Here is a 23,613-nt window from a genome sequence, read left to right on the forward strand (position 1 = left end):
ACCCCCCACTCCAATATATATGTATATATTTTTAAAAGTTAAATCATTTTATTAGGCTTCTAATACACAACTGCAGTCCCTTCCTCCACCCCTCTCCATACACTTTTGTTTTTGTTTTTTAAAGATCTTAATTATTTGTCAGAGAGAGAAGAGAGAGCACAAGCTGGGGGAGTGTCAGGCAGAGGGAGAAGCAGGCTCCCCGCTGAGCAGAGATGCAGGGATGCAGGGCTCAATCCCTCTTCCTCTGCCTCTCCTCCCCTCCCCCCCACCGCCCCTGCTCTCTCTCAAATAAATAAATCTTAAAAAATAACAATTTGCTAGTTTATCTACTTACTTATTTTTAAATGTACTTTTGTCTCCAGCTCTGCCCCTTCTTGCTCTAATCTGAGTTGTTTGCATTCTAGGCCTGCTGTGCTACAATGCTCTGGGAATTCTCTCTCCCATCACCCATCCCATCATCCCTCTCCTTTCTCTGACGTTGTGTTCCTGATTTACTGGAGCCCCCATATTCCACTTTTGATTCACTCCCTTGTTTTCATGGAGTACATCTCCAGAGCGTCCTGAAGAAGAGCACATTGGAGTAAAGATTCTGAAGTCTTGCTGGTCTTTTCTTGCTGGTCTTGCTGGTCTATTCTACCCTCACGTTTGACTGGTAGCTATAGCACTCGAGATTGGATTTCATTTTCCCTTGGAATTTTGAAGGCACTGCCTTATAGTGGTGCCGCTTTCCTTTCCTTGGTTTGTGATCTCTTCCCCTGGCATCCCTAGAGTTTTAGAATCTTCTTTTAACGCTAATATTTTAAAATCTCACAATGCTTTGTCTTCGTGTAGGATTTGTGTTGTTTTTGTTCATTCAATTTGCTGGGCTGTCAGTGGACTCTTTCAGTCTGGAGACTCGTGTACTTCTGTTCTGAGAAATTTTCTTGTATTTTTTTCCTTGATTATTTCCTCTTCTCTTTTCTATGTTCTATCTTTTGGGAATTCCTTTATTTGAAGACGGGTTCTGATAAAATGGGCCTATTTCCTTATATTTTCTCTCCTTATTTAGCTCTTTTTTCCCCACTTTGAAGAAGTCTACCTTCCAAAGCTTCTATTAATTTTTAGCTTAGCTAATGTGTTTTTAATTTCCAAAAACCTCTTTCTTGAACACCGAATATTCATTTTTAGAGCACCCTTTTCTTATTGTATAGATTCAATAACATCTTCACCTTGGATTGTCTCTTTTCCTCTAGATTTTTTAAATGTTTTTTCATTTTCTCTTTCATATTAAATACTTTTCTCAAACTTCTCATGGTTCTCAGGTTCTTTCCATGTTTAAGAGTAAGGCACCAAAAAAGCTGGTTAGAAGCTAAATGTGGGTTTCACTAAAGGGTGATCAGGCTGGCACCCAGCTACTTCCCTTGGGGCCCACTTTCCCTACAGCCAATATCTGTAAGCTTTTTCTTTGGATTAACTGGGTCCCCAAAAGAGGAATCCTCCCATTTGTAAGCCTAAAAATTAGTCTTATGACAGCTGAGTTGGGGCAGGAGACTAGAGTCCAGCTCTTAATTATGCAAACTTCCCCTCACTTCCCAGTAGAATCTCCCTTCCTTTTGCTACTTCTCATATTCCCAAATCAAGGCTCTCTAATTCAACCTCTCTACAGAGTAAAATCTCAGTTTTCTATTGGGGTAGTGAATTGGAGCCTGGTATGTAGAGACATAGTTCTAGAGGCTTTTTTAATTTGTTCAGGCTGCTATAACAAACATAGCATAGACTGTTCTATTTTTTTTTAAGATTTTTATTTATTTATTTATTTGAGAGAAAGAGAGAGAGGGCACAAGCGGGGAGGAGGGGCAGAGGGAGAAGCAGACTCCCTGCTGAGCAGGGAGCCCCACACAGGACTCGATCCCAAGACCTTGGGATCATGACCTGAGCTGAAGGCAGATGCTCAACTGACTGAGCCACCCAGGCGCCCAGACGGAGTGTTTTAAACAACAAATATTTATTTCTCACAGTTCTGGAAGCTGGGAAGTCTAATACCAAGACATGGGCAGTTTTGGTGTCTGGTGAGAGCCTGCTTCCTGGTTCAGAGACAGCTGTTTTCTCACTGTGTCCTCAAATGATGGAAGGGACAAAGGAGTTCTCTGTGGTCTCTTCTGTAAGGGCACTAATCCCAAACATGAGGGCTCCACCCTCATGACCTAATCACCTCCCAAAGGCCCCACCTACTAATAACATCACATTAGGGGTTAGGATTTCAACATATGAATTTGGGGGGCAGGGACAGTGGTAGACACAAATATTCAGTCCATAATAAAGCCTAACTTTTTTTTTTGAGAGAGAGAGAGTGAGGGAGGGGCAGATGGAGAAGCAGAGAGAATCTCAAGCGGGTTCCACGCCCAGTGCAGAGCCCAACATGGGGCTCAGTCTCACAACCCTGAGATCATGACCTGAGCTGAAGTCAAGAGTCAGATACTCTACTCACTGAGCCACCCAGGACTGATTGCTTATGTAGACTTTCATTTTCATATAGACTTTCTCAGATGTTCAATCCCATTCATTCCTATGCCTGCTGTATCTAATTCAAGCCTTTCCAGGATACTGCTGTGAAAATTGGCTTGCTTCTTGGAGTTGCCCTTTTGTAGGCAGTTGGATTTGAGAAAAATGAAAATCAGCCCTGGTGGTATTCAGACTGTGATATTCCTAACAGAACATAAACAATGTTTCCAATGGGCTGGACAAGAGCACATAAACAGTATTTCTATACAAAGCTATACCTCCGCTGCAAAAATGACTAACAATATTTTCTTGTAACTGCTGTTTTGCCAACAGTGCCCTGTCTGGTTTTATTCCTTCAGTTTCCTGAACAAAGATATCTAAGATATTCAATTGCTGAAATTCCCCTATTTCTCAACTATAGCCCATCCTTTTTCCTAATCCCCCTTTAGAATCATGCAGCACAAACCAGCCCTCTAAGAATCCTTCCCAACTCTCCTGTACTGAGATGCTTCCAAGATTCCTCTGGTGTGTGTTCTCCCTTGTTGCAGAAAACTAAATAAACATAACTTTGTTTAACTCCAGGTATGTTGCTGGTGATTTCTGGTGAGTGTTGACAGAACTCAGCTTTTTGTGGTCTGCTAAGTTAGCTAACCCTCAGGTATCTACTTTCCAGATTCTAAAATGTTGACCTCTCTCTGAGGTTGCCACAAGTTGTATTATCTCTTGCCTGCTTATTGCCAACCAACACTATTGCTGAAGATGTTTCAAATTGGATTTCTATCACTTGCAACAGGTTCTTGACAGTATTAAAGGAGGAAAATATACTGAAACAGGAATCAGTGAATGAACAAATCTGACCTAGCATCTCCCACGCTGGGCATGTAAACCATGGCGTTCAATCCTGACCATATGTGCGTATCTTCAGAGCCAGTCCTTCCACAAAGTGTTAGACCTGCCGACCAAACTCCAACTGTATGTCGCATTGAGCCAGACCAAAACTTAATTCATCCTTTTTTGCCACCAGGCTTGCTTCCCTCCCCCTTGCTTATGCCATTTAACCTACCATTCCATCAGTTACACAAGGCAGACACTGGGAATTCTGTCTAACTGTTCCCTCTTCCTCACTTCCAAACATCCTATTGTCACCAAGTCCTGACAATTTTACCTCCTACATACATCTTGAATTTGTTCTGTTCCTCTGTCCCTAATGCTCCTGCCCCGTTTCAAAGTCTTTATCATCTGTCACTTAGAACGATGCAATAGCTTCTAACTTATCTCTCTATCTCTAGGGAAGCACCCCCTCTTCCATGCTAAAATGCAAACCTGATATTTATGCTACCATTTATCAATATGTTCCTATTGGCTACAGCATAAATGCTAAGCTTCTTGGTAAGACAAACAAAACCCTTCCATACCTGGTCCCTGTCCATTTTTCCAGTCTAAAAACACATCCCCCTTCAAATTTAACCTTTTCTTCCAGAAATGCCAAAACATGTTTCTCATTTCCTTTGTATATGCATTCCCTCTGGCCAGCAAATTCTCCCCTCTTTACCACATGGCTGATTCCTGCTAATCTTCCAAGAAGCCCTTTCTACCCTGCACTCCCCAGCCCATTTGTCTAGCCCCAAAGACCACCAGGTTTTCATGGGTAGGGGCTTGCTTTTATTCAACTTTGTATTCCCCAGTGAGTAGCATAAACACAGGCACTTAATATGCATTCTATAAATAATTGCTACCAGGTTAAAAGAGGATGTTATAATTGTATGATATTTTATGTAAGCCTCATGGTAACCACAAAGGAAAAATTTATCATAGATACACAAAAGACTGTGATAAGGAAGTAAAAGCATATTGCCACCAAAACTCATCAAATCACAAAGAAAGACAGAAGAAAGGAAGCAATGAACAAAGGATCTACAAAACAACCAGAAAACAATTAACAAAATGGAAATAGCAAGTCCTTACCTTTCAGTAATTACTTTAGCACAAACAGATTAAATTCTCTAAAAAGACATAGAATGGATGAGTGGATTTAAAAAATTAGATCCAGAGGTGCCTGGGTGGCTTAGTCAGTTAAGTGTCTGCCTTTGGCTCAGGTCATGATCTCAGGGTCCTGGGATCAAACCCTGTATTTGGCTCCCTGCTCAGTGGGGAGTTTGCTTCTCCCTCCCCCTCTGCCCCTCCCTGTAACCCCCGCTCATGCTCTGTCTCTCTCAAATAAATAAATTTTTAGAAAGTAAAAAAAATTAGATCCAATGATATGCTGCCTACAAGAGATTCATTTTAGCTTTAAGGACACATATAGGCTGAGAGTAAAGGGATGGAAAAAGATATTCCAAGCAAATATTAACCAAAAGAAAGAAGGAATAGACTTCAGCTAAAATAGACCTTAAGTTAAAAATGGTCAAAAGAGACAAGATGGTCATTATAAATGATAAAGGGGTCAATTCCTGAAGAAGGTATAACAATTGTAAATATTCTTGCACCCAACATCGGAGCCCCTAAATATATAAAGCAAATACTAACTGAAAAAAAAAAAGAGAGAAATAAACAGCAATGCAGTAATAGATGGGACTTTAGCACCCCACTCTCAACAAAGGATAGATCATCAAAAAGGAAACTGCAGATTTGAAGAGCATTATACACCAAATGGACCTAGCAGACATATACAGAACATTCTTTCCAACAGCAGCAGGGTACACATTCTTCCCAAGTACAAATGGGACATTTTCTAGGATTGATCATATGTTAGGTCACAAAACAAGTCTCAACAAATACAAGAAGATAAAAATTATATGAAGTCTCTTTTCTTTTTCTTTTTTTTTTTTTAAGATTTTATTTATTTATTTGACAGAGAGAGACACAGAGAGAGGGGGAGTGGGAGAGGGAGAAGCAGGAAGCCTGATGTGGGGCTCGATCCCAGGACCCCAGGACCATGACCTGAGCCAAAGGCAGATACTTAACAACTGAGCCACCCAGGCGCCCCTGAAGTCTCTTTTCTGACCACAATAGTATGAAACTAGAAATCAGTAAAGAGAAAAGTTGGGAAACTAACAAATATGTTGATATTAAACAACACATTCCTGAACAATCAATGGATCAAAGAAGAAATCAAAAGAGATCAAAAAATATCTTGAGACAAAAATGGAAACACAACATACCAAAAATTACAGGATGCCACAAAAGCAGGTCTAAGAGGAAAGTTTATAGCTATAAATGCCTACATTAAGAAAAAGAAAGATCTCAAAAAACCTGACATTACACCTCAAGAAACTACAAAAAGAACAAACTAAGCCCAAAATTAGCAGAAGGAATGAAATAATAAACATTGGAGCAGAAATAAATGAAAAGGGGAATAAGAAAATAATAGAAAAGATTAATGAGACTTAAGAGTTGGTTCTTTGAAAAGATAAAATTGACATTTAGGGGGCGCCTGGGTGGCTCAGATGGTTAAGCGTCTGCCTTCGGCTCAGGTCATGATCCCAGGATCCTGGGATCGAGGCCCACGTCCGGCTCCTGGCTTGGTGGGGAGCCTGCTTCTCCCTCTCCCTCTGCCTCTCCCCCTGCTCATGCTCTCTCTCTCTCTGTATCTCTGTGTCTTGAATGAATAAATAAAATCTTTAAAAAAAATTGGCATTTAGCCAGACTATACACTAACAATGAACAACATGAAAAATAAAATAATCCCATCCACAATAGCATCAAAAATAATAAAATACTTAGTAATAAACTTAACCAAGGAGGTGAAAAATCTAAACACTGAAAACTATAAGGCATTGATGAAAAGAATCAAAGAAGATACAAATAAATGGGAAAATATCCCATGGTCATGAACCAGAAGAATGTTGTTAAAATGTCTATACTGCCAAAACCATCTACTGTGTCTGTAGAGTCAATGCAATCCCTATGGAAATTCCAATGACTTTTTTTTTTTCAGAAGTAGAAAAAACAATCTTAAATTTGTATGGAACCATACAAGACCTTGAATAGTCAAAGCAATCTTCAGAGAAAAGAACAAAGCTGGAGGCATTACTCTGATTTTAAATGATATTACAAAGCTATAGTAATCAAAACAGTTACTAGCATATAAAGAACTCATAAAACTCACCACCCAAAAAACAAATAATCCAATTAAAAAATGGACAGAAGACATGAACAGACATTTCTCCAAAGAAGACATCCAGATGGCCAACAGACACATGAAAAGATGTTCATCATCACTTACCATCAGGGAAATGCAAATCAAAACTACAATGAGATATCACCTCACACCTGTCAGAATGCCTAACATCAACAACCCAGGAAACAACAGGTATTAACAAGGATATGGAGAAAAAGGAACCTTCATGCACTATTGGTGGGAATGCAAACTGCTACTGCCACTGTGGGAAACAGTATGGAGATTCCTCAAAAAGTTAATAGTAGAACTACCTTGTGATCTAGCAATTGCATACTAGATGTTTACCCAAAGAATATAGGAACAGTAATTCAAAGAATACATGCACCCCTATTTTTACAGCAACATTATTTACAATAGCCAAGATAGGGAAGCATCCCAAGTGTCCATTGATTGATGAATGGATAAAGAAGATGTGGTATATATATAGAAGATGTGTGTTTTTATATACATATGTTTGTGTGTATACACATATACACACAAACATATATAATGGAGTATTATTCAGCCATGAAAAAGAATGAAATCTTGCCTTAACAAGCTCTTTGATATTGTCTTAGCAATAATTTTTTTTTATATGACACCAAAAGCTAAGCAATGAAAGCAAAAATAAACAACTGGGAATACATCAAACTAAAACATTTCTGCAGAGCAAAAGAAACAATGAAATGAAAAGGAAATGTAAGAAATATGAGAAAATCTTTGCAAACCCTTCTATCTGAAGGGTTAATATCCAAAATATATACAGAATTCATCTCAATAACAAAAAACAAATAATCTGATTTAAAAATGGGCAAAAGATGTGAACAGGTGTTTTCCAAAAAAAAAAAAGATATACAATGGCCAACAGGTGCATGAAAAGGTGCTCAATAACACTAATCACCAGGGACATGTAAATCAAAACCACAAAGAGCTATAACCTTGCACCTGTTAGAATAACTATTATCCAAAAAAACATAACAAGGGCTACATGTATGTAGAAAAATGGGAACACTTGTACACTGCTCATGGGAATGTAAATTGGTGCAGCCACTACAGAAAACACTATGGAGGTTCCTCAAAAAGTTTAAAAAAGAACTATCATTTCATCCAACAATTCCACTTCTGTGTATATATATCTGAAGGAAGTGAAATCACTATCTTGAAGAGATGTTTGCACTACCATGTGCACTGAAGCATTATTTACAATAGCCAAGACCTGGAAACAACTGAAGAGTCCATCCATGGGTGATGGATAAAGAATTATTCAGCCATAAAAAAGAAGGATATCCTGCTATTTGCAACAACAGGGATGAACTTTGATTGTGTTATACGAAGTAAATTAAGTCAGACGGAGAAAGACAAATACTATATGATCTCACTTATATGTGGAATCTAAAAAAACCAAACTCACAGACACAGAGAATAAACTGATGCTTTCAGGGACCAGTGGGGAAGTAGTGAGGGAAGTAGTGAAGGTGGTCAAAGGGTACAAACTGTCACTTATAAGATAAATAAGTTCTGGGGATCTAACGTTCAGCATGGTGACTACAGTTAACAATACTATATTGTATACCTGAAAGTCGCTAAAAGAGTAGATCTTAAAAGTTCTCACTACACATGCAAAAAAAAAAAAAGGTAACTGTGAGGTGATAGATGTGTTCGCTAACCTTCTTGTGGTGACCATTTTGTGATATATACATACAGCAAATCATCATCTTGTACACATTAAAGTTACACAATATTATATGCCAATTGTATCTCAATAAAGCTGGAAAAAAAAGATTTAAAAATGGGTCAAGGTCTTTGGCAGAAAATAATAATTTTGAATTTGCTCTCCCCACACAAATTTGGAAAGAAATGTCACTAAATAATGTCAGCAAAAGCTTATAAAAAAAAATTAAATAAATATTTTTGGCCATTTTACTTTCTCTTTCATTTTCAGCCTATACTTACGCCATTGAATTTGAAGTAAGTTTCTTATAAGCAGCATATTGTTGGATCGAATTTTATTTTATTTTAGTGTAGCTGACACACAACGCTACATTAGTTTCAGGTGTACAACATAGTGATTCAACTTCTCTTCGCAGTGTGCTATGCTCACCACAAGTACAGCTCCCATCTGTCACCATACAACACTATCACAGTACCACTGACTATATTTCCTATGCTGTGCCTTTTAGTCCTGTACCTTATTCACTCCATAACTGGAAGCCTGTATCTCCCACTCCCCTTCATCCATTTTGCCCATCGTCCCACTCCCCATGGATCAAAAACAATTTGAAGCCATACTGCCAGTCTTTTAATGATATTTCTATTTTTTTAAACCACCCACATTTATTTTTTTCGGGAGTTTACATTTTGTTTTTATGTATTTTTTATTATTAACATATAACGTATTATTTGTTTCAGAGGTACAGGTCCGTGATTCATCAGTCTTACACAATTCACAGTGCTCACCATAGCACATACCTTCCCCGATGTCCATCACCCAGCCACCCCATCCCTCCCATCCCCCACCACTCCAGCAACCCTCAGTTTGTTTCCTGAGATTAAGAGTCTCTTACGGTTTGTCTCCCTTTCTGGTTCGTCTTGTTTCATTTTTCCCTCTCTTCGCCTATGATCCTCTGTCTTCTTTCTCAAATTCCACATATCAGTGAGATCATATGATAATTGTCTTTCTCTGATTGACTTAGTTTGCTTAGCATAACCCTCTAGTTCCAACCATTTCATTGCAAATGGCAAGATTTCATTTTTGATGGCGGCATAATATTCCTGTGTGTGTGTGTGTGTGTGTGTGTGTGTATACTACATCTTCTTTATCCATTCATCTGTTGATGGACATCTAGGCTCTGTTTCCTGTTTCTCATTCCTATGTTTCTCTTTTCCTACCTTCCTACGGATTATTTGGACACATAGAATTTCTTCTTGATTTATTTGAAATGTTTTTTTAGTATATTGCATTGTATGGTTTTCTTAGTGTTGTGTATTAGAATATACATATGCAAATTACCATAGACTACTGGTATGAATGTTTTACCACTTTGAGGGAAACGTAGAAACCATATTTCATTTGGGTCCCTTTACCCTCTCCACTTTTTAAATATAGTAATCTTGTGTATTTCCTTTACATACAATGCATACCACATCAGATAATGTTATGATTTTTGCTTCAATAATCAAATATGACTTAAGAAACTCAGGAAAAAGCTAACACACACACACACACACACAAACTTCGTGCATATGTGACTTCATAGTTGCGCTGGTATGTCTTAAGGGTAAATTTCTAGAAGTGGAACTTATCAATTGAATGGCAAATTTATCTTTAAATTTGCTAATATTGTCCAGATCTTCCCCCAGGTGTTGTATCGTTTTGTATTCATGAAATTGCCTGTTTCCTTACAAACCTCTACAAAAGAGTTTACTTGCAAATTTTTGGATTTATGCCAATCTCACAGTGAGAAATGATAGCTAGAGGTAGTTTTAATTTGTATTTATATTGTAATGAATTAACTTGAGCATTTTTTTTATATGTTTAAAGGCCATTTCTATTTCTTTCTCTGTGAACCATTTTGTCTCCATTTTTTAAAAGCTTTCCTTGTTTCTCCTCACAACCACCTCTTCCTACTTCTCATAGGCCAGATGTATTTTAATACTACCTCTATCTTCAAGGAAGTCTGGAAAACACAGTTCAGCCTCACGTCAAGTCAGAATTTCTTTCATAAGGGAGAAGGCAAGATAGGGAACTGAAAATCTCAGTCTCAATTTATCTTGATTTCCATTTAACCTTTCATTTTCAAAGGTCCTTACAGAGATAAAAATGAAGCAGCCAAAGAAGCAAGAAGTGTTAATAGTGATAAGCTGGGAAAATGGGACTGAAATGGGACTGAATTATGTATGTTGCACCCAATAATGTTTCGTTTCTCCTTGGAAAATGAGATTTCTGAATCTGCTTAATATCATGAAGCCAAATAAATTAATAAAAACAGTAATTTCCCTCTCTCCCAACCCCTCCCTCACCACAAGGCTGGTTATTTTGTTTTGAAACTCTGCCTGCTTTTTGTAAACTGGTAAAGACTAAGAGCAGAAAAGATTCCTTAAAGTGCAAATTTTTGGAGTTCTTTTTGTGACAAAATTTGAATATATGAAAGTAAAAAACATAAATTCATCTTTCATAAATCAATGCTATGAAACATGTGGGAAGGAAATTCTCTAGCTTAACTGAGACTAAAGAGACATGACAACTAGTTTTCATTATGGACCTTGTCTGGATCTTGTTTTTTAACAAACCAACTGAAAAATGATGTATAGAAGACAGAAATGTGTGTTTTTGATGATATTGAGGAATTAATGTTCTTTCTTGTTAGGTGTGAAAATGACATCGTGTTCGTGTAAGGAAATGTCCATATTCTATAGAGAATTATGTAGAAGTGAAATGACCTGTGATCTTCTTGAAATGCTTGAGATAAGAGAGAAAAGGATAAAAGGAATTAAGGGAAGGTGGGAGAGCAAAAGAAAAAAAAGAAAAGAGAAAGCAAGTAGGGCGCCTGGGTGGCTCAGATGGTTAAGCGTCTGCCTTTGGCTCAGGTCATGATCTCAAGGTCCTGAGATCGAGTCCCGCATCGGGCTCCCTGCTCCTCGGGGGCCTGCTTCTCCCTCTGCCTCTCTCTCTCTCTCTGTCTCTCATGAATAAATAAATAAAATCTCTAAAAAAAAAAGAGAGAAAGCAAGTAAAGTATGGCTTGATAATTATTGAAAATGGGATGCTGAGTATATGAGGGTTCATTTATTATTCTCTCTACTGTATGATTGAAAAAGTTTATAAAAGCTATGAAAAATACCCAAAGAGCATGCAGAGTAAAAATGAAAAAATAAATTTAAGTGAGATTCTCATCTAAATAAACTACCCTTTAAATATACCAAACCTTATCATTTTTATGAGCAAATCAATGATACATCCCTTTAAAAAATACGTTTTTAAGGTTTCAAGTTTTTATTTAAATTCTAGTTATTTAACATACAGTGTAATACTAGCTTCAGGAGTAGAATTTAGTGATTCCTCACTTACACATAACACCCAGTGCTCAACACAAGAAGTGCCTCCTTAATACCCATCACCCATTTTAACCCATCCCCCACCAACACCCCCCATCAACCCTCAGTTTGTTCTTTATAGATAAGAGTCTCTTATGGGGGCGCCTGGGTGGCTCAGTAGGTTAAGTGTCTGCCTTTGGCTCAGGTCATGATCCCGGGTTCCTGGGATGGAGCACCACATCGGGCTTCTTCCTCAGTGGGGGGCCTCCTTCTCTCTCTTCCTCTGTTGCTCCCCCCAGCTTGTTCTCTGTGTGTGTCAAATAAATAAAATTAAAAAAAAAAAAGAGTCTTGGGCGCCTGGGTGGCTCGGTCATTAGGCGTCTGCCTTCAGCTCAGGTCATGATCCCAGGGTCCTGGGATTGAGTCCCACGTTGGGCTCCCTGCTTGGTGGGAAGCCTGCTTCTCCCTCTCCCACTCCCCTGCTTGTGTTCCTGTTCTCGCTATCTCTCTCTCTGTCAAATAAATAAATAAAATCTTTTTAAAAAAATAAAAAAGAGTCTCTTATGATTTGCCTCCCTCTTTCTTTCCTTTCCTCTATATTCATCTGTTTGTTTCTTGAATTCCACATATGAGTGAAATCATATGGTATTTGTCTTTCTCTGACTTACTTCACTTAGCATAATACACTGTAGCTCCATCCATGTCATTGCAAGTGGCCAGATTTCACTTTTTTATGGCTGAGTGTGTATATATACCACCTTTTCTATATCCATTCATCAGTCAATGGACATTTGGGCTCTTTCCATAATTTGGCTATTGTAAATAATGCTGCTATAAATATCAGGGTGCATATATCCCTTTGAATCAGTATTTTTGTATCCTTTGGGTAAATACCTAGTAGTACAATTGCTGGGTCGTAGGTCAGTTTTATTTTTAACTTTTTGAGGAATCTCCATACTGTTTTCCACAGTGGCAGTAGCAGTTTGCATCCCCACTAAGAGTGTAAAAGGTCCCCTTTCTCCACATTCTCCCAAGCATCTGTTGTTTCCTGTGTTGTAAATTTTAGCCACTCTGACAGGTGCAAGGTGGTATCTCATTGTAGTTTTGATTTGTATTTCCCTGATGATGAATGATGTTGGGCATTTTTTCATGTGTCTGTTAGCCATGTGTATGTCTTCTTTGGAAAAATGTCTATTCACGTCTTCTGCCCATTTCTTAACTGGATTACTTCTTTTTTTGGGTGTTGAATTTGATAAGTTCTTTATGTGTTTTGGATACTAACCCTAATCACATATGTCATTTGCAAATATCTTCTCCCATTCTGAAGGTTGCCTTTTGTTTTGTTGATTGTTTCCTTCACTATGCAAAAGCTTTTTATTTTGATGATGTCCCAAGTTCATTTTTGCTTTTGTTTCCCTTGCCTCCAGAGATGTGTCTAGTAAGAAGTTGCTACGGCTAAGGTCAAAGATGTTGCTGCCTGTGTTCTCCTCTAGGATTTTGATGGTTTCCTGTCTCACATTTAGGTCCTTAATCCATTTTGAATTTATTTTTGTGTATGGTATAAGAAAGTGGTCCAGTTTCATTCTTCTGCATGTGACTGTCCAGGTTTCCCAACACCATTTGTTAAAGAGACTTTTTCCCACTGGATATTCTTTCCTACTTTGTTAAAGATTAGTAAACCACACAGTTGTGGCTCCATTTCTGGGTTTTCTATGTTTTCCTTTCTGTTCCATTGATTTGTGTGTCTGTTTTTGTGCCAGAACCATACTGTCTTGATCACTACAGCTTTGTAATATAGCCTGAAGCTGGGAATCGTAATGCCTCCAGCTTTGCTTTTCTTTTGCAAGATTGCTATTCAGAGTCTTTTGTGATTCCATACAAATTTTAGGATTGTTTGTTCTAGCTCTGTGAAAGATGCTGGTGGTGTTTTGATAGGGATTGCATTAAATGTGTAGATTGCTTTGGGTAGTATAGATATTTTAACAATATTTGTTCTTCCAATCCATCAGCATGGAATGTTTTTCCATTTCTTTGTGTCATTTTCAATTTCTTTCCTAAGTGTTCTATAGTTTTCAGCATACAGATCTTTTACCTTTTTGGTTAGGTTTATTCCTAGGTATCTTATGGTTTTTGGTGCAATTGCAAATGGGATCGATTCCTCGATTGCTCTTTCTGCTTTTTCATTATTTGTGTATAGAAATGCAACAGATGTCTGTACATTAATTTTGTATCCTGTGACTTTGGTGAATTCATGTATTAGTTCTAGCAATTTTTTGGTGGAGTCTTTCAGGTTTTTTACATAGAGTAACATGTTGTCTGTGGATAGTGAAAGTTTGACTTCTTCCTTGCCAATATGGATGCCTTTTATTTATTTCTGTTGTCTGATTGTTGAAGCTAGGACTTCCAGTACTATGTTAAATAATAGTGGTGAAGAGTGGACATCCCTTTTTTCTGACCATAGAGGAAAAGCTCTGTTTTTCCCCATTGAGGATGATATTAGCTATGGGTCTTTCATATTTGGGATACTGAGGTATGTTCCCTTTATCCCTACTTTGCTGAGGGTTTTTATCAAGAACAGATGCTGTACTTTGTCAAATGTTTTTTCTGCATCTATTGAGAGGATCATGTGGTTCTTATTCTTTCTTTTATTAATGTGGTATATCACGTTGATTGATTTGTGAATATTGAGCCACACTTGCAGCGAAGGAATAAATCCCATTTAATTGTGGTGAATGATTCTTTTAATGTACTGTTGGATTCGATTTGCTAGTATTTTGTTGAGAATTTTTGCATCATGTTCATCAGGGATATTGGCCAGTAATTCTTTTTAGTGGGGTCTTTATCTGGTTTTGGAATCAAGGTAATGCTGGCCTCATAGAATGAGTTTGGAAGTTTTCCTTTCAGTTCTATTTTTTGGAACAGCTTGAAAAGAATGGGTATTTTCTCTTTAAATGTTTGGTAGGATTCCCCTGGGAAGCCATTGGCCTGGACTTTTGTTTGTTGGGAGATTTTTTATTACTGATTCAATTTCTTTGCTGGTTTTCGGTCTGTTCAAATTTTCCTCCTGTTTCAGTTTTGGTAGTTTATATATTTCTAGGAATTTATTCATTTCTTCCAGATTGCCCAATTTATTGGCATATAATTTTTCAAAATAATCTCTTATAATTGTTCATATTTCTGTGGTGTTGTGATTTCTCCTCTCTTATTCATGATTTTATTTATTTGGATACTTTTTCTTTACTTTTTGATAAGTCTGGCTAGGGGTTTATAAATTTTATTAATTCAAAGAACCAGCTCCTGGTTTCATTCATTTGTTCTAGTGGGGGGGGGGATGTATCTATATCATTTATTTCTGCTCTAGTCTTTATTATTTCCCTTCTTCTGCCGACTTTAGGCTTCATTTGTTGTTTTTCCAGCTCCTTCAGGTGTAGGATTAGGTTGTGCATTTGAGACTTTTCTTGCCTCTTAAGAAGGCCTGTATTGCTATATACTTCCCTCTTATGCCCACTTTTGCTGCATCCCAAAGGTTTTGGACTGTCATGTTTTCATTTTCGTTTTCTTCTATGTATTTGTTTTATTTATTCTTTAATTTCCTGGTTAACCCATTCATTCTTTAGTAGGATGTTCTTTACCCTCCATGTATTTGTGGTCTTTCCAAATCTTTTCTTGTTGCTGACTTCAAGTTTCATAGTGTTGTGGTCAGAAAATATGAATGGTGTGATCTCAATCTTTTTGTGTTTGTTGAGGCCTGATTTGTGACTCAGTATGTGATCTATTCTAGAGAATGTCCCATGTGTACTCAAAAAGAATGTGTATTCTGCTGCTTTAGGATGAAATGTTCTGAATGTATCTGTTAATTCCATCTGGTCCAGTGTGTCATTCAAAGCCATTGTTTCCTTGTTGATTTCCTGCTTAGATGATCTATTGATGTAAGTGGGTTGTTAATGTCCCCTACTATCATTGTATTATTATCAATGAGTTTCTTTATGTTCATTATTAATTGTTTTATATATTTGGCTGCTCCCAAGTTGGGGGCATAAATATTTACAATTCTTAGATCTTCTTGTTGGATAGACCTCTTTACTATGATACAGTGCCCTTCTTCAACCCTCATTACAATCTTTGGTTTAAAATCTAGTTTCAGGATGCCTGGGTGGCTCAGTTGGTTAAGAGTCTGCCTTTGGCTCAGGTCATGATCCCAGGGTCCTGGGATCGAGTCCCACATCTGGGTTCCTTGCTCAGTGGGGAGCCTGCTTCTCCCTCTGCCTGCCACTCCCCCTGCTTGTGCTCGCTCTCTCTCTCCCTCTCTCTCTCTGACAAATAAATAAATAAAATCTTTAAAAAAAAATCTAGTTTGTCTGATAGAAGTATGGCTACTCCAGCTTTCCTTTGATGTCCATTAGCATGACAAATTTTTCTCTATCCTCTCACTTTCTCTGCAGGTGTCTTTAGGTCTGAAATGAGTTTCTTGTAGGCAGCATATAGATAGGTCTTGGTTTTTTTTAATCCATTTGGATACCCTGTGTCTTTTGATTGGAGCATTATTCCATTTACATTCAGAGTGATAATTGATAGATATGAATTTAGTGTTAAAGTGTTACTTAAGTCATTGTATCTGGAGATTTTCTCTGTTCCTGTCTAGTCTTTGCTGCTTTTGGTCTTTCTTTCCCACTCAAAGAGTCCCTTTAATATTTCTTGAGGGTTGGTTTAGTGGTCACAAACTCCTTTAGTTTTTGTTTATTTGGGAAACTCTTTATTTCTCCTTCTATGCTGAATGACAGCCTTGCAGGATAGAGTATTCTTGGCTGCAGATTTTTCCCACTCAGCATGTTGACTATATAATGCCACTGCCTTCTGGCCTGCCAAGTTTCTGTGGAAAAATCCGCTGCTACCCTTAGTTGTCTTCCTTTGTAACTTAGGAATTTCTTTTCCTTTGCCGATTTTAGGATTTTTTTCCTTGATTCTATATTTTGCAAATTTTACTACAATATATCTTGGTATTGGCCTGCTTTTGTTAATTTTGACGGGAGTTCTCTGTGCCTCCTGGATTTGGAGGTCTGTTTCCATCCCTAGATTAAGGATGTTTTTGACTATAATTTGCTCAAATAAACCTTCTGCCCCTTTCCCCTCTCTTCTTCTTCTGGGACCCCTATGATACAAATGTTATTATGCTTTATGGTGTCACTGAATTCCCTAAGTCTACATTCATGATCCAATATTTTTCTTTCCCTCTTCTTTTCAGCTCATTATTTTCCATAATTTTATCTTCTATATCCCTTATTGGTTCCTCCACTTCTTCCATCCTTGTGGTCATTACATTCAGTCAGTTTTGCATCTCGGTTATGGCATTTTTTATTTTGGCCTGAGTACTTTTTAGGTCTTTTATCTCTGCAGTAAGGGACTCCCTGGTGTCTTCTATGCTTTTCTCAAGCTCAGCTAATATAGTTATGATTGTTGTTTTAAATTCTGGATTACACATATTACTTTTATCTGTTTTTGGGGGGCGCCTGGGTGGCTCAGTCGTTAAGTGTCTGCCTTCAGCTCAGGTCATGATCTCATCATCCCAGCATCCTGGGATCGAGCCCCACATCGGGCTCCCTACTCAGCAGGAAGCCTGCTCCTCCCTCTCCCACTCCCCCTGCTTGTGTTCCCTCTCTCACTGTCTCTCTCTCTCTGTCAAATAAATAAATATCTGTTTTTGATTAGATCCTTGGCCATGACCTTTTCTTGTTCTTTCTTTTTTTTTTTTTAAGATTTTATTGATTTATTTGAGAGAGAGAGAGAAACAGCATGAGAAGGGAAAGGGTCAGAGGGAGAAGCAGGCTCCCCGCTGAGCCAGAAGCCCAATGTGGGACTCGATCCCAGGACTCCGGGATCATGACCTGAGATGAAGGCAATCACTTAACCAACTAAGCCACCCAGGTGCCCCTCTTGTTCTTTCTTTTAGGATGAATTCCTCCACCTTAGCATTTTGTCTAGGTCTCTGTCTTCTTTGTATTAGGAAAGCCTGTTATAATGTTTCTTGCTCCTGAGAGTAATGGCTTTATTAAGAAGAGGTCATATACTGTCCCGGGCCTGGCCCTTCAGGAAGTGTCTCTGGTGTAAGCTGCATGCATTCTGCTGCTGTGCTACGGCTGCTCTATCCCTCAGGTCAGTCTGCTGCGAGTTTCTCCTTGCCTGCAGTGGGGAGTGTTTGGACCTTGTCCAGAGTGTGGTGAGTTTTAACTAGGTGTGCTCTGGTCTGCTTGTCAAAAGAGGCCTGATCCTATTTCCACTAGAGCTGAAGCTTTGCAGTACTCTATGATCAGTAGACTTGGAGCATGAGGGGGGCTTGTGCTGGTCTTCTGGGGGAAGGGGCCCGCTGCTGCTCTGGCTCTCAGGCACACTTGCACTACTAAAAAAGAAGCTGCAGAGCACAGAACAGTGGGGCTCAGTGTAAGCAGCTCAGGCCCCTACTGTGGACACTGTATTGCTAGCTGAAGTCTGTCTGTGCTGATGGGTGGGGGAGAAAAATGGCACCAGTCTTCTCCGTCCTCCCTAGAGAGGGGAGTTCATGCCCACTCTCTGGGAAGCCCTCACAGAAGGGCAAACAATCACTCCTCATTTGTCCCAGGCCTCCCTCAGATCCCTGCCTTCACCCTGTCTGTGTCCAGGCCATCTGCCCACCTGGCAGTGCAGTGCCCGTGTGTTTTATCTCAGGCATGCCAGCTGAGTTTCAAAACTCCAAACGTCAGGGGTGTGGTGTGGACCTGTCCTGGTCTTCTGGTGGAGGGTCTCTCCACACTCTGGCTGGTGCTGGTTTGTCCCAGAAGAGCAGTTGCACCAACATGCAGGAGCTTGGAGTCTAGAATACAGTGCCTAAGTCCAGGTTAGCTGTCCTCAGCAGGAGTCTCTGCCCCTATGCTTAAGGGGCAGGGGAGCACAATGGTGCCTGCCAGCTCTTTTGTCTCTGAGAGGCAATGCCACCTCTCCTAGATGCACTCCAAGAAGGGGTAACCATCTCTCTCAGTGTGCCCCAGGGGATCCTCAGATTATGGCTGTCTGCTCCTGGGCCCCTGCCCTCCTTCTCCACAGGAGCACTGCACTCCCCAACAAGCTCAACACCAGCCACCGCATGGACTTCTAAAACTCCAGTCTTTTGAGCTCCACTAGTTGTTAAAACTCACGATAATCAGCCCTTCTCGTTTTCCCAGTCCATAGCTTTGGGAAAGCACTTTCCTTATGTGATCCCCTGTGCACTGCTTGCTTTCTCTCTCTCTCTCTCCCCACCCCGGCTTTCTCTCCTCTCTCCATGATCAGGGCTCCCTCCCTCCTGCAGCACCCTCAAACCTTTTCTCTCCCAAATCATGTCCCCACACCTCCTACCTTCCACAGTGTGGTCTCTTCTCTCCCTCTAGTTGTGCAATTTGTTCTGTTTAGTTCTCAGATTGATTTCTTGGATATTCAGAATTATTTGATATTTATCTAGGTGTGTTTGAGGGAGGAGGCAAGCACAGGGTCCTCCTACTATACTCTGCCATCTTAACTAGTCTCCTAAAAATTCTTAAACAAAGGGATTTTACATCTGCGAAAGGCAGAAAAATCAAGACCTGCATTCGTTATGATGTTCCTCCTTAAATCTTTTTTCTTTTCTTAATGGCTTTAGTATGTTTCTTGTTCATGTCAGGTCTGCTATGGACGCTGATAGCTCTCCACACACAGAAGGGAGGGCTAGAGAAGCAGGAGCTGGAAATGTAATGCCTCCACCTAGAAGTCACACATTAACACTTGTACAGGCATTTTCATGGCCCACACAAGTCATGTGACTCTACCTGACCTCAAACAGGACAGGGAGTATAATCCTCTGTATGCCTGAAAGCAGAGAGCACCAGAAACTGGATATTGTGCAACCGTAGTAATGCCTTCCACAAACCTGAACAATCAATTCGTTTTATTCCTAGGGATAACAAATATACTTATTTACTGGGGACATGCTTCCTTTTCATCATCTTTTAATCTCAATCTCCCTTGACATGGCTCAGGCTTCAGATCTTTGCAGGTATATATGTCTAAGTCTAAACCTATCAAACAGATACAACACGTGACCTTCATTCAAAATAAAGTCAGCACTCTAGAAAATAAAAAGTGTCATATATGTAGAAATTACTATTAATATTCTAATAAGGAAGTCTAGTCAGATTTTATTCATTCATTCGTTTATTCAGTTAAAGAAAAAATAAAGAATAATAGCAATTGAAAATTCAGCACTGAGTGAAAAAGTTTGATAGTCAAGCAGGGAACTTGATCCAGAATAGAGTCTAGGTAGACTCTCAGTGATAAGGGTCAAGGAAGGGAAAATGGAGTAAGTCTTTTAAAGCCAAAAGACTCTGTTCCATTTTAAGGAATCAATGTCTGAGTGGGCTGACTAGCTGGCGAGATCTAGACTTGCTGGCTTTGAAAGCACTGGGATGGCTGCTTGGAGGACCTCTGCTCTCTGAGTGGCTCATAATTATGGAGTCCAGGTGTCTCTGTTGGGGATGTGAGGTCCCTGACTCAAGGCTATGGCATGAGGCTGCCTCATGTCTGAGTCAGTAGTATGTCGCTCAGTCGGGTCTGCACTGGTGTTAGCAAGTTAGTGGCCAGGACAGAGTTTACCAATTCATTCAACAACTTAAATACCTAGACTCTTTACCTGCCCCATCCTCCTTAGACCAAGCTAGGCCACCTGTCATGTGCTCCCATAACACTCTGTATTTACTTTATATAAGTTTGGTCATCACATTCTCATGCTGTTTAATTGGCTATTTTTCCCACTCTATTATAAGGAGCAGCAAGGCAAGGGCTATATCTATCTTGATCACACTGTATCCCCAATACCCAGTATAGTGCTGGACCCAAGGTACATATGCAGTGAATATTTTATTTTTTTGTTCCCCCTCCCCATGCACAGTGATTTTTTTTTTTGAGAGAGAGAGAGAAAGAGAGCAGGGGAGAGGGTCAGAGAGAGGGGGAGAAAGACTCTCAAGCAGACTCCAGGCTGAGCGCCGAGCCCCATGCGGGGCTTGATCTCATGACCCTGAGATCTACAACCCGCGCCAAAACCAAGAGTCAGTCGCTTAACCGACTGTACCATCTAGGCACCCCTGCAGTGAATATTTTATTTAAAAAATTAGTGAGAGTCTATACAAGACACTGCTAAGCAGGGAGATGGAGCAGACTGGAATATAATAAAACCACAATTCAAAGTCTGTAAAGAAACAATATAATAAACAGGGGTGAAGACAGTTTTTGTGAGGAGGTGAAGCTTATGCAAACTGGGAGAATTAAATTGTTAAGAAAAAGAATATAAAATTATAAATACAAAATTTTATTTAAATACAAAATTATACAAGAATATCAAATTATAAATACCTCATCTTGGAAGAGGTTCATGAAATTGAGGGGACTTGAAACTTAAGCTTTGTTTCCTTCACAGTAAATGCATCTCTGGTGATAGGTGGACCAATGTACTAAATACTGTGGAGTCTCTGAAGAGTGATCAGAGATCTCTGCTGGGGATAATCAAAGCTTTCACAGAAGAGATAAATTGTGAGCTTGACCTTACAGACAGAAGCGAGGTAAAGACATTGCAGGTGGAAAAAACATGCTAAAACACACAGGTGAGAAAGACCTAGAGCCTATCTGTGGAATAGTGAGAAGCGCTACTGGCCAGTGTAGGTTTGGGTGGGGAAAGCCTTAGGATAGTGACTTTCAAAGTGTGATCCTGGGCCAACAACATCAGCATCACTCAGCTCCAGCTCAGATTTACCCATTTAGAAACTGGAACTAGTGCACAGAAATCTATAGTTTGACAAGACCTGTTGGTGATTCTGATGCAGTTAAAGTTTGAAAACCCATGCCTTGAGAAGTTAATTGAGCATCAGATGAAGCTATCCTTACAAATTTAATTTCAGGCTATTATACAAGATGGAGAGAAATGAGAAAAAAAGGATTATGACAGAAAGGGAATGAGTTCTCTTCATCCCACACCCCAAAATAAATTCCAGATAAGCTAAAAAGTTAAAGTAAAAAATGCAACCAGATATTGGGTAGAAGAAAAGATTAATTTCACAACAATTTAAAACATTTGTACCATTAATAAAATTGAAAAGTAAACAACAAACTAGAAAGAAATATATGCGACACGTATCTCGGGTAAAAAGCTAAAAATTTTAACTTTCCTTTAAAAAGATAAAGAGCCCGTAGAAAAGTGGATAAAAGACATAAACTGAAAATTCTCAAGAGAAATACAAGTGGCCAGTAAACACATGAGAAAATATTCAAGTTCACAAAAAAACAAATACAAATTATGATGGAATACTATGTTTTATTTACCAAATTAACAGAGCATTTTTTAAAGATAGAAACAACTTATTCATCCACTATTTAACTGTATGGTTGGTTATTTATAGTGGAATTCCAAGGTGCCATTAATATTTATAGCATAAGGTATATTCATGCTATATTAAGTGGGGGAAAAAAGCTGCTACAGGATAACATAACACTAGCCAAACTTTTAAAACCAATTTTAAATGGATATAGATTTAAAAAAAATAATGTACAGCCCTTGAGCAAAATGTTACCATCGGTTAGCTCTGGGTTGTAGGATTATGATAACTTTTTCTTTTGCAATTCATACTTTGCTATTGTCTCCATTGTGTGATAAAGATGTATCCCTTTTCTAATCAGGAAAAAATTGAGCTATACTACAAGTGTGATAAAAAGTTGGAGAAAATGATGAAGACTTAATACCCCCTCGGTCAAAATTGTATTAGAAGATAGCAAACTCTACAACTCGGTACTCTTTTGAGATTTGAGGGTTTCATCCCCGGAGCCATTATCCTCCGTTAATAGGAAGGAAAGGAAAAGGGGGACGCAAAAATGAAACTGGAAAACTTACTCCAGCTAATCAAAGAACGTCAAGTAGCCTCTGATTTGTGATTACGCTAAAGGACATGTCAACATTGTGATGCTCTTTGTAATTATTTTTCTGGGTAAGGGAAAATAGTGTGGGTTTGTTTAAGTAATGTGCTGGGCTGGCGGGGGCGGGGGGGGGGGTGTTTGCTCTCACTACAGAATGTTTTGAAATAAAACTTCAGCCTAGAATGTAAAGATTTTGTTTGGCACAAGGCTACGCATGAGCAAAACAGGAACGTAAAATGGTCCCATACCACCCCCTTGTGGCTTCCACTGTGTCACATCGGGAAACAGCCTAACCAGCCGAGAGGACGGAACCATGCATACCGTTTTCATAAATTCAACAAACACGTGTCCATTCTCTATTTGGTAGCAGGTGCTAACTATACTAGGATTAAAATATACCACTAAATCTCTTCGTACTTTATTCAGGCCATGCCAGCATTCGTAAACATTCACTTATTTGGGCCGAGTACACACATAGAAGTTGAGGTCATAAAAACTGAGCATCGCAAACCGGTGTCTCTTTAAAATACGGCTTTATCGGGCGCCTGGGTGGCTCAGTTGGTTAAGCGACTGCCTTCGGCTCAGGTCATGATCCTGGAGTCCCTGGATCGAGTCCCGCATCGGGCTCCCTGCTCGGCGGGGAGTCTGCTTCTCCCTCTGACCCTCCCCCCTCTCATGTGCTCTCTCTCTCCTCTCATCCTCTCTCTCAAATAGATAAATAAATAAAAATCTTTAAAAAAAAATAAAATACGGCTTTATCTTCTGGGATAAAGGTGAAGGAATGGGAGTAAGGTCTGCGATTATTACTCTTCAGCGTTTGGTTGGTTGGGTAGCATGTGGTAATCAGAAAAAGCACAGTGGATGTGGATGAAAACACATGCACTGCAGCCCTAACTATCCGAGTGACCTTGAGCACGTGATAATCCACATGGGCCCCATTCATCTGTTTAACAATTACTTGAACCCGGGTGTTGAGGTTACAAAAATGAGTAAGACCT

At 39.2% G+C, this 23,613-nt stretch overlaps 1 protein-coding gene across 1 annotated transcript in view; it reads right to left on the reverse strand.

The window, feature by feature from the left end:
• LOC102749501 (uncharacterized) overlaps positions 1-23,613 on the reverse strand; it is a 72,450-nt gene that overhangs the window by 47,228 nt on the left and 1,609 nt on the right. The gene's annotated exons all lie outside the window — the stretch shown is intronic.

Source organism: Leptonychotes weddellii, chromosome 1, assembly GCF_054177405.1.
Source record: "Leptonychotes weddellii isolate Sample4059 chromosome 1, ASM5417740v2, whole genome shotgun sequence".
Taxonomy (NCBI): domain Eukaryota; kingdom Metazoa; phylum Chordata; class Mammalia; order Carnivora; family Phocidae; genus Leptonychotes; species Leptonychotes weddellii.